Source organism: Phaseolus vulgaris, chromosome 5 (genome assembly GCF_051622355.1).
Source record: "Phaseolus vulgaris cultivar YP4 chromosome 5, ASM5162235v1, whole genome shotgun sequence".
Classification (NCBI taxonomy): domain Eukaryota; kingdom Viridiplantae; phylum Streptophyta; class Magnoliopsida; order Fabales; family Fabaceae; genus Phaseolus; species Phaseolus vulgaris.
Window position 1 is genome coordinate 20644580 of NC_143502.1, and position 15166 is coordinate 20659745.

The window sequence follows — 15166 nt, forward strand, 5'->3', positions numbered from 1 at the left end:
CGAGGCGGCGTTGACGGCGCGGCCTCTTCAGCGACTGGACGCCCTCGCTGCTCCTGAAGAGCTTGACGCAGTTCTTCAGTCACTCTGCTAAGCTCATCATTCCTGGCCCGAGAGGCGACCAGGTCCTCGTGCATTCTTGCCTGCTCTATACGCGAGGCTTCCACATTCGCCTGCAACGAACGCATGATTTCCACCATCTGCGCCATAGTCATGGCGCCTTCAGCAGCAACGGGCGCAACTGGACTTGAGCAGTTGCTTCTCATTTTCCTCATGAAATCTTGACGAATCACAGAGAGCAATGAACAACACCTTCTTCAGCGACGATCGATTCAGCGATCAATCGGTCAGCACTTCGCGACACTTCGAAAGAAACCTCAAGAACACAACGAACCTTCACAGAAACCCGCAACTCCACCAAAAACCAACACTTCTTCCACGAAAAACCAAACGAGCCAAAGAACTCAGATCTCACCGAACAAATCTCGCGTCAGCAGCAGAAAACTTCACCTCACCGAACAAAAACCCAAACGAACGGTGGAAAAACGCGAAATTACCGAATAAGAACCTAGATGAACAGCGGACAATGGTTGCACCAGCACACAACCACACAGAAACTGCAGAATCCTCCAAAAACTCACGTTGCGGATGGGAACAGGTTTTACACGGCCCCACGGTGGGCGCCTGATGATCCTGCCTGTTGACCAAAACGCTGGAGCTTTGCCTCGTCAAACTTGGATCGACTTCTGTGCCGCGTCAACCTCCGTCTTTCACCGCGATTCACCTCAAGAACCTGCAAAAGAACAGAACGGCGCCGCTGCGGCCGATCACGCTTCGACGCCCAAGTCAGCGACTGAACCACCAATTACTAAGAGTAAAACTCAAGAACTCTGAAGGAACCGTGCAATGTTCTCTCTCAGTATACTCAAGACTCGCAAGCGTAAAGAAGACAATCTGAACGTGCGTACCTCAGAAGTTCGTTGGAAACTCTTATATACCTGGATACTTTCTCTCTCCTGGCAGTTACACATCTGGACACGTGGCTCGCATCCAGCTGTACACGTGCCATCATCTGGAGCATCCTTGACTTGGGCGCTACTTCTGACTCTTCTTTGGCTAAGTTACTTATGCATGATACTACTCAGTGCATAGTTGCCTTGGAGCGTGATCTCTTATGGATGGCGAGTTCGGGTGCCTTCGTACACACCTTCCCTGTGGTCTCGCCGGCCGCCTTCATGATCTGCACCACCTGTTTCACCGTATATGCTCAAGTAAGTTGTTCCCCGACCTCATCCTCTGGCCAGCTGGGAAGTGTCTAACTGCCTTCATCTTCGGCGATGTCCTTGTTTCGGCGATCTCTAATCACTTGGTCGCCTGGGTTTACATCTGGCGACTTCATCTTCAACCCGGTGACCGCCGGTTCTGGTGTGCTGGAGATCGGAGCACGCCAACTTAATAACCGGCGACTACACGAGCCCCCCGACTTCCTTCCCTTCTGCCAGCCAGGCGTCCCATCAACACGCCTATACAGTAGCTTGATGCCACGTCATCACTTCCGACTACCAGGGCGGTACATTTATCATTAAGGTTTGCTTTTGTGGACAATGAAGAGCTATGTGCCCAAAACCTAAACATTTAAAACATTTGATATTTGAAGTTTCGGTAGGTGACTTAGGAGTAGAAGGATTTGTAGTAGAAACTTTTTTTGGAGAAGTGGTTTTCAAAAGATATAATTCCATCTTGATGGCTATACGAAGCACTTGCTTTAAAGAAGAGTACTCATCTAATTCTATAAATTCTCTAATATCGCTTCTCAAACCACGTATAAACCATTTTATCTTTGACTCTTCATTAGCATGCATATTCATTTTAGTCAAAGTTGTTTCAAAATCTTTAAAGTATTCATCTACCATCCTATGTGATGGAGGAGGGCCAAGCTCACCACACTATGAAAGCCAAGTTCTAAGTCTAGACCGTCTAGACCCATGTGGGGAGCGTCTAGACTCAAGAGGAGAGCGTCTAGCACAAGATGAGGGGCGACTACAAAAGGAGCGTCTAGGAGGAAGCCTGGACTGTCTAGGACCTATCATTAGGTCCATGACCAAGCACTTTCACGCACAAATGGGTCAAGCAACGGATTGGAGGGAGAAGAACTTATACAAGCTACATGGAGGCCCATTAGGGGTGGCTTAGTAGTTAGTGTAGTGTTAGAAAGCGTAAACTTGTCTTACATGTGATCTACCCTAGATCTTGTACACATTCTAGAACATTGCCTCACATGGCCGGCCATGTGCCCATGTGCTCCATGTGGAGTAATTTCCATTTCATTTAGGTAGCATTTCATCTTCTCTTAGCTTAGGATTTACGGCCTCCTTAGCCTATAAAAGGAGAAGCCCATCACTTGTATTTTCAAGATTAATGAGAGTAATGTTATGCTGCCCACATTGTGCCATACATTGCTTTTGCCTAGTTTCTAGGACCTAATCTTCATCTTCACCATCTATCCAAGGGTTGGCCGAACCTCCCTTCTTCCATACTCATCATGCACCTTCAAGATCACCACAACTCCTAGAAGGATCTTGCACATCTCAATCCATAGCTTCCGCACCATTTTTCACAACATCCAAGAAGAGCTCCATGAGAATGCCATCATTTGGTATCATGAGCATAGGTTCTTCAAAGATGAGTAGTTCTTGGTCATTTTCATTTTGAGTTCTTCTTATTTCCTTGTTGTTCTTTACATTCCATATTGTCTTACTGTTTTTTTAAGTTTTGCTTTGAATTGGTGTTCTGTTTGGAAATTCCAATCGGTGCATCTTGTTCAATTGTTCTTGAGCAATCTTTGTGCAATTTTTGGTAGGATTCCATACACTTTGTGTTGCTGTTTTTATTTTAGGTATTTGAGTTCTTATTGCAATTTTATTTGGTTCATTTTATGCTCTTTGAGTCTTTTAATTTCTGAATCTATATGTGTTTTGTCTAGTCATGTTTTTCCAAAATGTCATCAAATCATAGTGGTACTTTGTTTGGCTTATTTGTTTCTTGATTTTGGTCTAAATATTTGATTTAAATCTGCTGTGTTTTTTATCCTTTGGTGCCTTTTATTTTTAGCTTGAGTTCATATTTGTGTTTAGATCTACACAAATTCCTTTTCATCAATTCCATTGTGTTTGTCTTTTGGTATCTTGCTGTTTTTTCCAGTTTTTACAGAATCCCCTGTTTTACATAACTTTGTGCTGGCTGTTTTGTTTAAGAAAATTATTTTCCTACATAGGAAATTTCTGATTCTCTGGATTATGCAAGATTGAGGTGTTACAGAAAATACAAAAAACGAATCAGCTCAAAAGAGTCAATAGAAAAAAAATGATAAATATTATAAAAACAGTGTGCAAATCTGGCGCTACAGTTGGCGTAACTGAACACTGATTTTATAAAATTTATTAAAAAATAATGGTTCATGCGTTTGGAGTGAAACCAACGCCAGAATTTAGTTAAGATCTTGAATTATTTGCATATAAATTTTGAGAAGCAAATATTAAAAGGACAGCTCAGCATAAATCGGGGAAAATCACATTCTCTGGCCCACAACAATTTTTCAGTGGTGCTGTTTTTGATTTTGAAATCAATTCTAGTGCTATTCTTAGGATCCATTTTGTGTGCCTACCTTTCTTTGAGTACCTTTATTTGCTTGTCTAATATTTCTTTGGAACTCTTTCTAGTTGTCACAATTTAACTCCATTTGTGTGGTACTGTTTTTTCAATTAATTTGTTTCTTGCTTTAATTCTTTGGCCTCTAAATTTGGTGCTGGATTGTTTCTCAATTGGTGCTTATTTGAGTGAAAATTTGACTTGAGTGAGGTCTAGCTTGCTTGATAGGTGCTGGATTGGAGAATTAATTCCTTAATTCTAAGAGGAACAAAGGCAAGGGCAGAAACAAATACCTACCAAAAACACCACAAACACTTGGAGGACCCAACAAAGAAAAGACAACCAAGGAAGTGCCAATAGCAAAAAAAGATCAACAAAGGGAGTTTTCTTAATTTTCTTTGCAACTTAACTTTTGTTAATTACTTCTTTAATTACGTGATTAGACGGTGAGTGTGTCTTCAAGGGCTCCAAGTGTCCAAGAAGCCTCACCTAGGGCCGACTAGTGTAGAACTATCTAGTTTAGCAATTGTTAATTGTTTTTAATTGCATCTCTTGCTTAATTAGTTTCGCTTTTTCAATTGTGTTGCTTTGTTTAAGCTTTGTCAATCCTTGCTTGGTTAATTAGTTAGCTTGCATTGTTTTCTTGCATTAAAATCTGATTTCTCAACTTAATTGTGTTCTAAGTGGTTTACTAAGATTTAGCTTTCTGTGAAGACATTGAGGGATAGTTTTTGGCTAAGGCAAAGGCTTGGTATTTAAGTAGTCCACTGTGACTCACCTCCCTTACCTGGAAAACTACCTTCTTTGACTTTCCTAAATTTTCTCAAGGTAAAATACTTGTATACACAAAGCTTTAGTCATGTCTTCTTCTTCTCATTCTCCAAAGTCTATTGAAAGTGAAGTAAAATATATAAAAACTCTTTTGAAAGAAGTTTCACAAGCTGTGAAAATGATTTCTTTTAGACAATTGGAGAATGAGACTAAAATTAATGAGTTGACTAAGCCCAAGAAGAGAAGTCACAAAAATCAAAAAAATCTCATACTCATGCATCTAAAAGTAATGAGTCTCTAGGGGAGGGGAGCCTTAGAATCAATGACTATTACCAACCACCCCCTAGAAGAAATAGGCAAAGGGAGCAAGAGGGGCCAAGGGATGTTAGAGTAGACCTACCTCACTTCCATGGTAAGGAGAATGTAGAAATCTACCTAGATTGGGAGATGAAAGTAGAACAACTCTTTGCTTGCCATAGGGTGAGTGAAGAACGCAAGGTACCCCTAGTCGCCCTTAGCTTCCAAGGGAACGCCATGTATCGGTGGACCTCTCTCGAAAGAGAAAGACGTCTTCATAGGGAACCTCCCATTGCATATTGGAATGACCTTAGGGGAGCCCTAAGACGTCGCCACATACCTTCCTACTACCATATGGAGTTGATGGACAAGCTCCAAAGACTCCAACAAAAGAACATGAGTGTGGAAGAGTATAGACAAAAAATGGAGCTCTATATGATGAGAGCATCCATTAGGGAAGAGGAGGACACCACCATTGCTAGGTTCCTTAGTGGCCTATCACTTGAGATAAGAGATAGGGTAGAACTCCTTCCCTACCAAGACTTGAATGACTTGGTTCAACTTTGCATTAAAGTTGAACAACAAATTTTGCGCAAAACTTCAAGTCAAAGGGTGAGTTCCTACTCTAGCTTTTATCCCAAGAAAGAATATAGAAGGGAGGGTAGCACATCAAGAGAAAAACAAAAAGAACCTACCAAACCCTTAACCAAAGAAACCTCCACCCCACCCATCCGAGCTAGAGATGTTAAGTGTTTTAAGTGCTATGGTAGAGGGCATGTGCAAGCACAATGCCCAAACCAAAGGACTTTGTTTTTAAAGGGTGTAGATGAATACACTAGTGGCGAGGATGAGGTTAGTGAAAGAGAGGAAGGGGGAGAGGATGAGAGGGTAGCTCCACTAGAGGGAGAATTGCTTATGATTAGGATAACCCTCAACAATCACCCTAGCACATCCATAGAAACACAAAGGGAGAACATATTCCATACAAGATGCAATGTTTTAGAAAACATATGTTCCCTCATTGTGGATAGTGGATCTAGTTGTAATTGTTGTAGTGCTAGAATGGTGGAAAAGCTTAACCTACAAGTAGTTCCTCACCCAAAACCTTACAAACTACAATGGCTTAATGAAAATGGGGAACTAAGTGTAGATAAGCAAGTGGAAATCAAGTTTTCCATAGGGAACTACAAGACAAAGTTTTATGTGATGTAGTGCCTATGGAAGCTTGCCACATCTTATTAGGGAGACCATGGCAATTTGACAAGAAAACCTTGCATGATGGTCTCACTAACGAGATTTCCTTCACCCACAAGCATATGAAATTTGTACTTAGTCCTTTACCACATTCTCAAGTGGTGAAAGACCAAATACAAATGAAACATAAGAGGGATGAGGAAAAAAAAAGCGCTAGAAAAAGAAAAAATCCTTAGGGATAGGAAGGCGTGGGAGAAGAGTGTTCTTTCCCACAAGGTTGCTCAACAAGAAAAGCCTTTTGAAAACGTTTTGGAAAATTTGCTTCTTGTTGAACAACCAAGCCTGGTCTTTTGTAAAGGAACACTTACATGCACTGCCACAAGTAATGAACTCATGAATCTACCTCCTCAAATAGAAAAACTTTTAAGTGAATTTGAAGATATATTCTCTAATGAGGGACCCATTGGACTCCTTCCCATTAGAGGTATAGAACATCAAATTGACTTCATTCCGGGGGCAAGCCTACCAAATAGGCCCGCTTAGAGAACAAACCCCGAGGAAACCAAGGAGATAGAATCACAAGTTAAAGACTTGTTGGAGAAGGGTTGGGTTTAAAAGAGCCTAAGCCCTTGTGCTGTACCTGTCTTGTTGGTGCCCAAAAAAGATGGAAAATGGCGCATGTGTTGTGATTGTTGAGCAATTAACAACATCACCATCAAGTATAGGCATACAATCCCAAGGCTTGATGACATGCTTGATGAACTACATGGGTCAACCATATTTTCTAAAATTGACCTTAAAAGTGGATATCACCAAATTAGAATCAAAGAGGGTGATGAATGGAAAACCGCTTTTAAGACCAAATTTGGATTATATGAGTGGTTGGTGATGCCCTTTGGGCTCACTAATGCCCCTAGTACATTCATGAGGCTCATGAATCATACCTTGAGAGATTGCATAGGTAAATATGCAGTAGTTTATTTTGATGATATCCTAGTGTATAGTAAAACCCTAGAAGACCATCTAAGTCACCTTAGGGAAGTTCTTCTAGTGCTTAGGAAAAATAGTCTTTTTGCCAATAGGGATAAGTGCACCTTTAGTGTAGATAGTGTAGTTTTCTTAGGTTTCATAGTCAACAAAATAGGGGTGCATGTTGACCCTGAGAAAATCAAAGCCATCCGAGAGTGGCCCACTCCACAAAATGTAAGTGATGTAAGGAGTTTTCATGGGTTAGCTAGCTTCTATAGAAGGTTTGTGCCTAATTTTTCAAGTCTAGCTTCTCCTTTGAATGAACTTGTAAAAAAAGATGTTGCATTATGTTGGAATGATAAGCATGAGCAAGCCTTCCAAAGGCTAAAGGCTCAACTCACCAATGCACCAATTCTAGCTCTTCCAAATTTTTCCAAAACGTTTAAGATAGAATGTGATGCATCAGGAGTAGGCATAGGTGCGATATTGTTGCAAGGTGGACACCCCATTGCATATTTTAGTGAAAAACTCCATGGTGCCACCCTCAACTATCCCACCTATGACAAAGAGCTCTATGCTCTTGTGCGAGCCCTGAAGACTTGGGAACACTACCTTGTGTCCAAAGAATTTGTCATCCATAGTGATCACGAGTCTTTAAAATATTTAAAGGGCCAACACAAGCTCAACAAGAGACATGCTAAATGGATGGTGTTTCTTGAACAATTTCCTTATGTAATCAAATACAAGAAAGGAAGCGCCAATATAGTGGTTGATGCTCTTTCAAGACGGCATACACTCTTTTCAAAATTGGGTGCCCAAATTCTTGGATTTGATCACATAAGAGAGCTTTACCAAGAGGATCAAGAACTTTCATCCATCTATGCCCAATGTCAACATAGAGCGCAAGGAGGGTACTATGTGGCCGAGGGATATCTTTTTAAAGAAGGAAAACTTTGCATTCCCCAAGGCACACATAGGAAACTCCTTGTCAAGGAATCACATGAGGGGGGACTCATGGGCCATTTTGGAGTTGATAAGACTCTAGACCTTTTGAAAGCAAAATTTTGTTGGCCACACATGAGAAAAGATGTCCAAAGACATTGTTCTAGATGCATATCATGTTTAAAAGCAAAATCTAGAATAATGCCTCATGGACTCTACACCCCTCTGCCGATTGCAAATGCTCCTTGGGAAGACATTAGCATGGATTTCATTTTAGGACTCCCTAAGACTGCAAGAGGTCATGACTCTATCTTTGTGGTAGTGGACCGTTTTAGCAAGATGTCCCATTTTATTCCTTGCCACAAGGTAGATGATGCTCAAAATATTTCTAGACTCTTCTTTAGAGAAGTGGTGAGACTTCATGGTCTCCCTAGAAGTATAGTATCCGATAGAGATCCCAAGTTCATAAGCCACTTTTGGAAAACTCTTTGGGGCAAACTTGGAACAAGACTACAATTTTCAACTTCTTGTCATCCTCAAACGGATGGCCAAACTGAAGTAGTCAACCGATCTCTTGGGACTATGCTTAGGGCTATCATGAAGGGAAACCATAAATCTTGGGATGAGTATCTTTCCCACATTGAGTTTGCTTACAACCGAGTAGTCCACAAGACTACTAATGCTTCTCCTTTTGAAGTAGTATATGGATTTAATCCTCTCACACCTATGGATTTGTTACCTCTCCCTAATCCACAAGAATTTGTGCATAAGGAAGGAGTAATTAAAGCCGATTTTATAAAGAAAATGCATGAGAAGATTAAAATCCAAATACAACAACAAAATGAGAAGTACACCAAATACAACAATAAAGGGAAGAAAGAAATAATTTTTTAGGAAGGAGACTTAGTTTGGCTTCACCTTCGCAAAGATCGATTTCCAACTCAAAGGAAGTCCAAACTAAGTCCCCGAGGTGATGGACCCTTTCAAGTCCTCAAGCGAGTCAATAACAATGCATACAAATTGGACCTACCTCTTGAATATGGAGTACATGACACTTTTAATGTAATTGATCTTTCTCCATTTGTAGGTACCAATGACGACGAGGACGAGCTGGATTTGAGGACAAATCCTTTCCAAGGGGGAGGGGATGATGGAGGAGGGCCAAGCTCACCACACTATGAAAGCCAAGTTCCAAGTCTAGACCGTCTAGACCCATGTGGGGAGCGCCTAGACTCAAGAGGAGAGCGTCTAGCATAAGATGAGGGGCGGCTACAAAAGGAGCGTCTAGGAGGAAGCCTAGACCGTCTAGGACCTATCACTAGGTCCATGACCAAGCACCTTCACGCACAAATGGGTCAAGCAACGGATTGGAGGGAGAAGAACTTATGCATGCTACATGGAGGCCCATTAGGGGTGGCTTAGTAGTTAGTGTAGTGTTAGAAAGCATAAACTTGTCTTACATGTGATCTACCCTAGATTTTGTGCATATTCTAGAACATTGCCTCACATGGCCGGCCATGTGCCCATGTGCTCCATGTGGAGTAATTTCCATTTCATTTAGGTAGCATTTCATCTTCTCTTAGCTTAGGATTTACGGCCTCCTTAGCCTATAAAAGGAGAAGCCCATCACTTGTATTTTCAAGATTAATGAGAGTAATGTTATGCTGCCCACATTGTGCCATACATTGCTTTTGCCTAGTTTCTAGGACCTAATCTTCATCTTCACCATCTATCCAAGGGCTGGCCGAACCTCCCTTCTTCCATACTCATCATGCACCTTCAAGATCACCACAACTCCTAGGAGGATCTTGCACATCTCAATCCATAGCTTCCGCACCATTTTTCACAACATCCAAGAAGAGCTCCATGAGAATGCCATCACTATGTCCTTGAGGAAGCCTTTGGAACTTCAACAAGTGTTCCTTCCTAGAAGGAGCAACAAACCTCGCGCGCATACACTCTTTAAAATCATTCCAAGAAACCACAGGAGGTTTCTTGCGATATATAATGTCCATTACAATTTTATGCCACCATTCTTTGGCATAGTCACTAAATTCTAAGGTGGCTAACTTATATTTGTGCTCATCTAGGATCTCATGGAGGTCAAAAATCTGTTCACATTTAGCCTCCCAATCTAGATACACATTAGGATCACTATCCCCATTGAAACTAGGAATTTTGACCAAAGGGAGCTTGGCCTTTGCATCACGGTAGTAGCCACTTCACGTTTATCTTCATGAGCATGAGGTGGTCTATATCCATGAAAGTTGGGTTGAGGCCTCCTTCTTCTATGTTCTTCTTCACGTCCATGATCATTGGAAGATCCTCTTGATGAAGGTCTATGAGAATGCCGTGAACCATGGGGAGAATGAGAAGGTCTAGCTTGCTGCACTTTGCAATCTTTCCTCCAACCGTCTAATAGCTTCATCTTTTTGTGTAATAGCTTCATCTTTTTATGTAAGGGCTCGCTTGGCCTCCTTTAAGTCACCAAGGACAGAAGCTTTGCTAGGAGAATGCTGGTTGTAATACTCATCACTGGAATATGCAGCCATTTGGAAAAGAAAACAGCAAACAACAAAACAGCAAACAAAGTTAAGAAAACAAAGTGAGCTAAAATAATGTGGAACCAATTGCCGAAGTGAAGTGGCACTGAAAATCACTCTCAAAGAAAGAATACTCTCTGCACCAAGCTGATCTTGAGGCCTTGAGTAATCTCAAATGAAATATGTCAAAGCAAGAGCACACAATCTTCAAAGCACTTCACCACAAAACCAATGAAAAAATGAAAGACAAGCAAGAAAAGGTATAAGCAATAAAAGGCTATAACAAAAGGAATACTAGATGTATGACAAACTCAAAGAGTAATGAATAAAAGAAAAGCAAGAAAATAAGGAACTCAATGAAAAAGTAGGCACACAAAAGAATACTTAAAGAAAAGCACTAGAGTGGATGAAGAAAACAAAAACAGAGCTACTGGAAAATATTTTTTATGCAAACTGTGCTTGATGTTCACTGATTTAACCGGAACGATATAAAGTGAACTGGATTATGAAATTTTAACCACATAAATTTCAAGATCTTAGCTCAACAATGGCACTGGAATTACTCAAAAAAAGTAAGCCAATTAATTGAGATAAATTTTTCAAAATCGCTGCCAGATTACCGTATTTTTTTCGGCAGAATTGTACACTTTTTGTATTTTATTTATCATTTTTTGTGTACTTTGAATTTTTGAGTACTTCTTTTTTCTACTCTTTTCTAACACTTTGAAGAACACAAATCCATAATTTCAGAATTTTCCAGTGAGTAAAACAATTGCAATAAGGAAAAACAAGAAGCACGTTTTCAGAAAACAGAGAAATCCTAACAGGAATGAAAAACAGAATTAAGAACTAGCAAAGACATAATGGAAAATGATGTATAGGAACTTGTATAGGTCTAAAATACAAGTATGAACTCAATCTAAAACAGAAAATGCACAAAGGATCAAATATCAAACTCAGAAAAAATTATATGACACCAAAGCAAGAAACAAAAAATTCAATAAAAGTACTACAAGAAGTGATGACAATTATGGAAAAAACATGACTAGGACAAAACTTGTATGGATTCAAAAAGGAAAATACTCAAACATATGATAGGCACAATTAAGAAAACAGCAAGAAAACTCAAAATAAGCCTAAAAACATAAATGTAAACAACAAGAATTATAGAGCTCTTGAATTAAAGTGCAACACAACTCAAAATTAAACAAGAACACACCTAAACTCTAGATACCACATGATATGAATCCAATAGCAAAGAAGAGATGATTCTTTGACATTCTATGGACTCATCTTGAGTTGGATATGAGATAGGCACTTTATGATAGAATTGGATCAAGGTTCTATGATCAAGAACTCACCAAGACTAGTACCAAAACCCAAACTCATATGGAAGTTCCATGTATTGTCAAATTGAACCGAACAAATTGAATGAAAAGGCAAAAGCACCGAACAAAATGCATAAGAACAGAAATGCAGCGAACAATTAAGCTAGAAAAGAAGAAGAAACAATGAGGAACAGCAAATAGAAAAAGGAACCGAAGCAAAACAACAAGAACACTAGAAAACCGAACTGAAAAACAAAGGAAACAAGCTAAGACATGAACATAAAAAGAGAAGGAAGGAAGGAGAAGAGTAAGCTCATGAAGATGGAGGATTGGTTGGATGATCACGCCACTTAGAGGATGGAGACTCCAAGATGAGTGTGCTATGCCGCCACTTGAGGTAACCAAAGAACTCTCAAGATAAGACTAAGTGAGGAAGGCACAAAGCTCTCCAATTCTCTCTCAAATTGAGTAGAGTTTCTCTAATTCAAAATTCAAATCTGTATTATGAAAGACCTAAGCCCTCCTTTTATAGGAGCAAGGGTTGGTAATTTACATAGCTTATTCCCTAAGCTACCCAAAATGCTCCTAAGCTTACGCCCCCTTACTAAGCTCACTCCCCAAGCTTCTAGAATTTTCTAAACTAAAGCCTAGAGATGTTTTTACAAAAGAGGTGTCTAATGTTTCCCTCTAAGCATCTTTCTAAACACTATTCTATATTATTTACAATTTAAAAGAAACTATAAAGAGAGATATTTAATTGAAGCCCATTCTTGAAAGCTTGTAGACTTCTTTGGCTTTAGGCTTGATCCTCTCTTTATTTTATGTCTTCTTTTAATTTTGAGAAGACTAGAAGGAAGAACTTCAAATGTGAGGGTGAATGCCCTCTTCCTTCATTAATAAAAGCCTCCTTTATTTGATTCTCATCAATGCATCCTTGTGGGGTCCCAGCACCTAGTCAGTCTTCGCTGGGATCTTCAGCCTTTCTGCTATGTTGGGCACGGCTATGAGATCCTTCAGCTCCACCACGAAACTGTGCCTCACTGGCTTATTCTCCCTCGCACGTCCCTTAGCCTGGGGCTTTCTAGACTCTTAGGGTCGCTTCCTTCCCTAACTCTTCTTGTCCGTTGCAGCTTCATGCACCCTCATGGGCTGCGCACGTGGGCGCGTGGGCACAACACACGCGCGCTTTCATTCACTTCACCTTTTGCTGCGACGTGCACCACCGCACGACGCCTAATCTCAGCAAAGGTCTTGGGGCGGTTTCTGATGAGGGATTCACTGAAAGGGCCAGGACAAATCCCTTTCCGAAACGCATGAACCATCATTGTTTCATCCTTGGTGGCGACCTTTACCACCTGCGCCCTGAAACGATTCACGGACTCCTTCAACGTCTCCCCCTGATACTGCCTTACGTCAAAGAGGTCGTAAGAATTGGGTGGGGGGTGCGGTTCGCGATATATTGCTCCCTGAACAACTGTGAAAGTTGTGCAAACGAAGTCACGTGGTCGTCTGGGAGGCTGATGAACCAGTCTATCGCCGTCCCTACCAACGTGCTCATGAACAACTTGCACCTCACGGCGTCAGAATCGCCAACCAGCATCATATACGTATGAAACGCGGTGAGATAGGCCTTTGGATCTTCCATACTAGTGAACGTAGCTTTCGGCCCTACGAATGTGGATGGTATCACTGCATCCATTATCGCCTGCGAGAAGTGCATGAGGAACTTTCAAAATTTTAGAGAATTTAGTTATAAAATATATTAAAACTGTGTAGTTTTTAATTATTTATTTATAAATAGATTTAATTATATTGATTTATTTATTGAAGTTTGAAAAATTTGGAGTTATTAAGGTTCTATAATAAATCTTAAAAATTTAACGAAAGTTAAAAAAAATCTTTATTCTTTTGCTGAGATTTTAAAAATGAACATTTGAAATTTAGCGAAGGTTCAGAAAACCTTCGTTATTTTGCTGAGGTTTTAGAATAAACCTTTAAAATTTAACTAAGGTTAAAAAAAACTTCGTATTTTGCTGATGTTTTAGAATAAACCTTTGGAATTTAATGATGGTTAATGAAACCTCTATTATTTTGCTGAAATTTTAAAATAAACCTTTGAAATTTAACCTAAAAACACCTCTATTATTTTATTAAAAAAATTTAATAATTTTTAAAACTTAACGAAAATTAAAAAAAATTCGTTAACTAAATCAATTCCTAAAATTTTAAATAAACCTTTGAAATTAAACGAAGGTTAAAAACACCTCTATTATTTTATTAAAAAAAATAAATTAAAATTTAACGAAAATTAAAAAAATTATTAGTTAAATCAATTCTTAAAATTATATAAACATATATGTTAAATAACTTATGTTAAAACTTTTCGTTTTTAGTATATTATTTTAGATGTGAATTAGATTTTTTTTTTCTTATTATTTTTTATTGATGTTTGCAGTATGTTTTTTAATCATGAACACAAATGTTATTATTGTTGATAGAAAAAATTCGTCAACATTTATCTGATACCGATATGATGCTGATGTTCGAGGTCTAACCAATATAAAACCATATCTTTGTAAGATTTTGAATTTTCATAAATCATCTTGCGACTTCAACTATTTAAAAAGAAAAAAACATTCAGGTATCAAATAAATATAGGTTTCCAACTATATGTCTATATGTTTATATATAGAGATATTTTTAATTTTTATTCACCTATTATTTGATCTTATATATAATTGGCCTCTCACGAGATGAAACATTTATTTATTTGTGTACTCTTATAATTTTTATATGATTTTTGTAAAGGTGGTTAAACGATAAACTGTTATTTTATTTTCGTCACTTCTTTTGGTTGTTCTTTTGTCGTTTTCGGCTGCCACCTCCTTATCATTGTTGTCCATCCTTTTTTATTTATATATATATATATATATATATATATATATATATATATATATAATCTCATAGATGAACTTAAGAAAAGAACTAATCTAGATTGTATAATTAAAAAAAATATTTATATATATCTTTTTAAATTATGTAATTTAAAATAAAATTTTATTAGACAATTCAAAATAAATAAAAAATCACTTTCAAACTAGACTATGCAATTCAGAAAATTACAGGACTACAGAATTAAAAAAAAAATTGTGTAATTTCAAAATCATTTTCATAAAAAAAAAATACTTCTAAGTGAAAATTTACTTTTAGATTATAAAATCTTAAAGTTAAAAAATAACTTTCAAAATTTACAATCCATAACTATTTTTTCGATAAAGAATAACTTTCGAATTACATTATTCAAAAGTATAAAAAAATCTTAAAAAAAATTTTCTTAATAAAAAAAAATTTTAAGATTACATAATCCTTAAGTATTTTTAACATAAATTATTTTAAAAAATTTCAAATCTTCGATTATTTTTTCATAAACCAGAAAATAAAGTGGAAAAGTTTCATATTTATGAGTATGCAAACTTC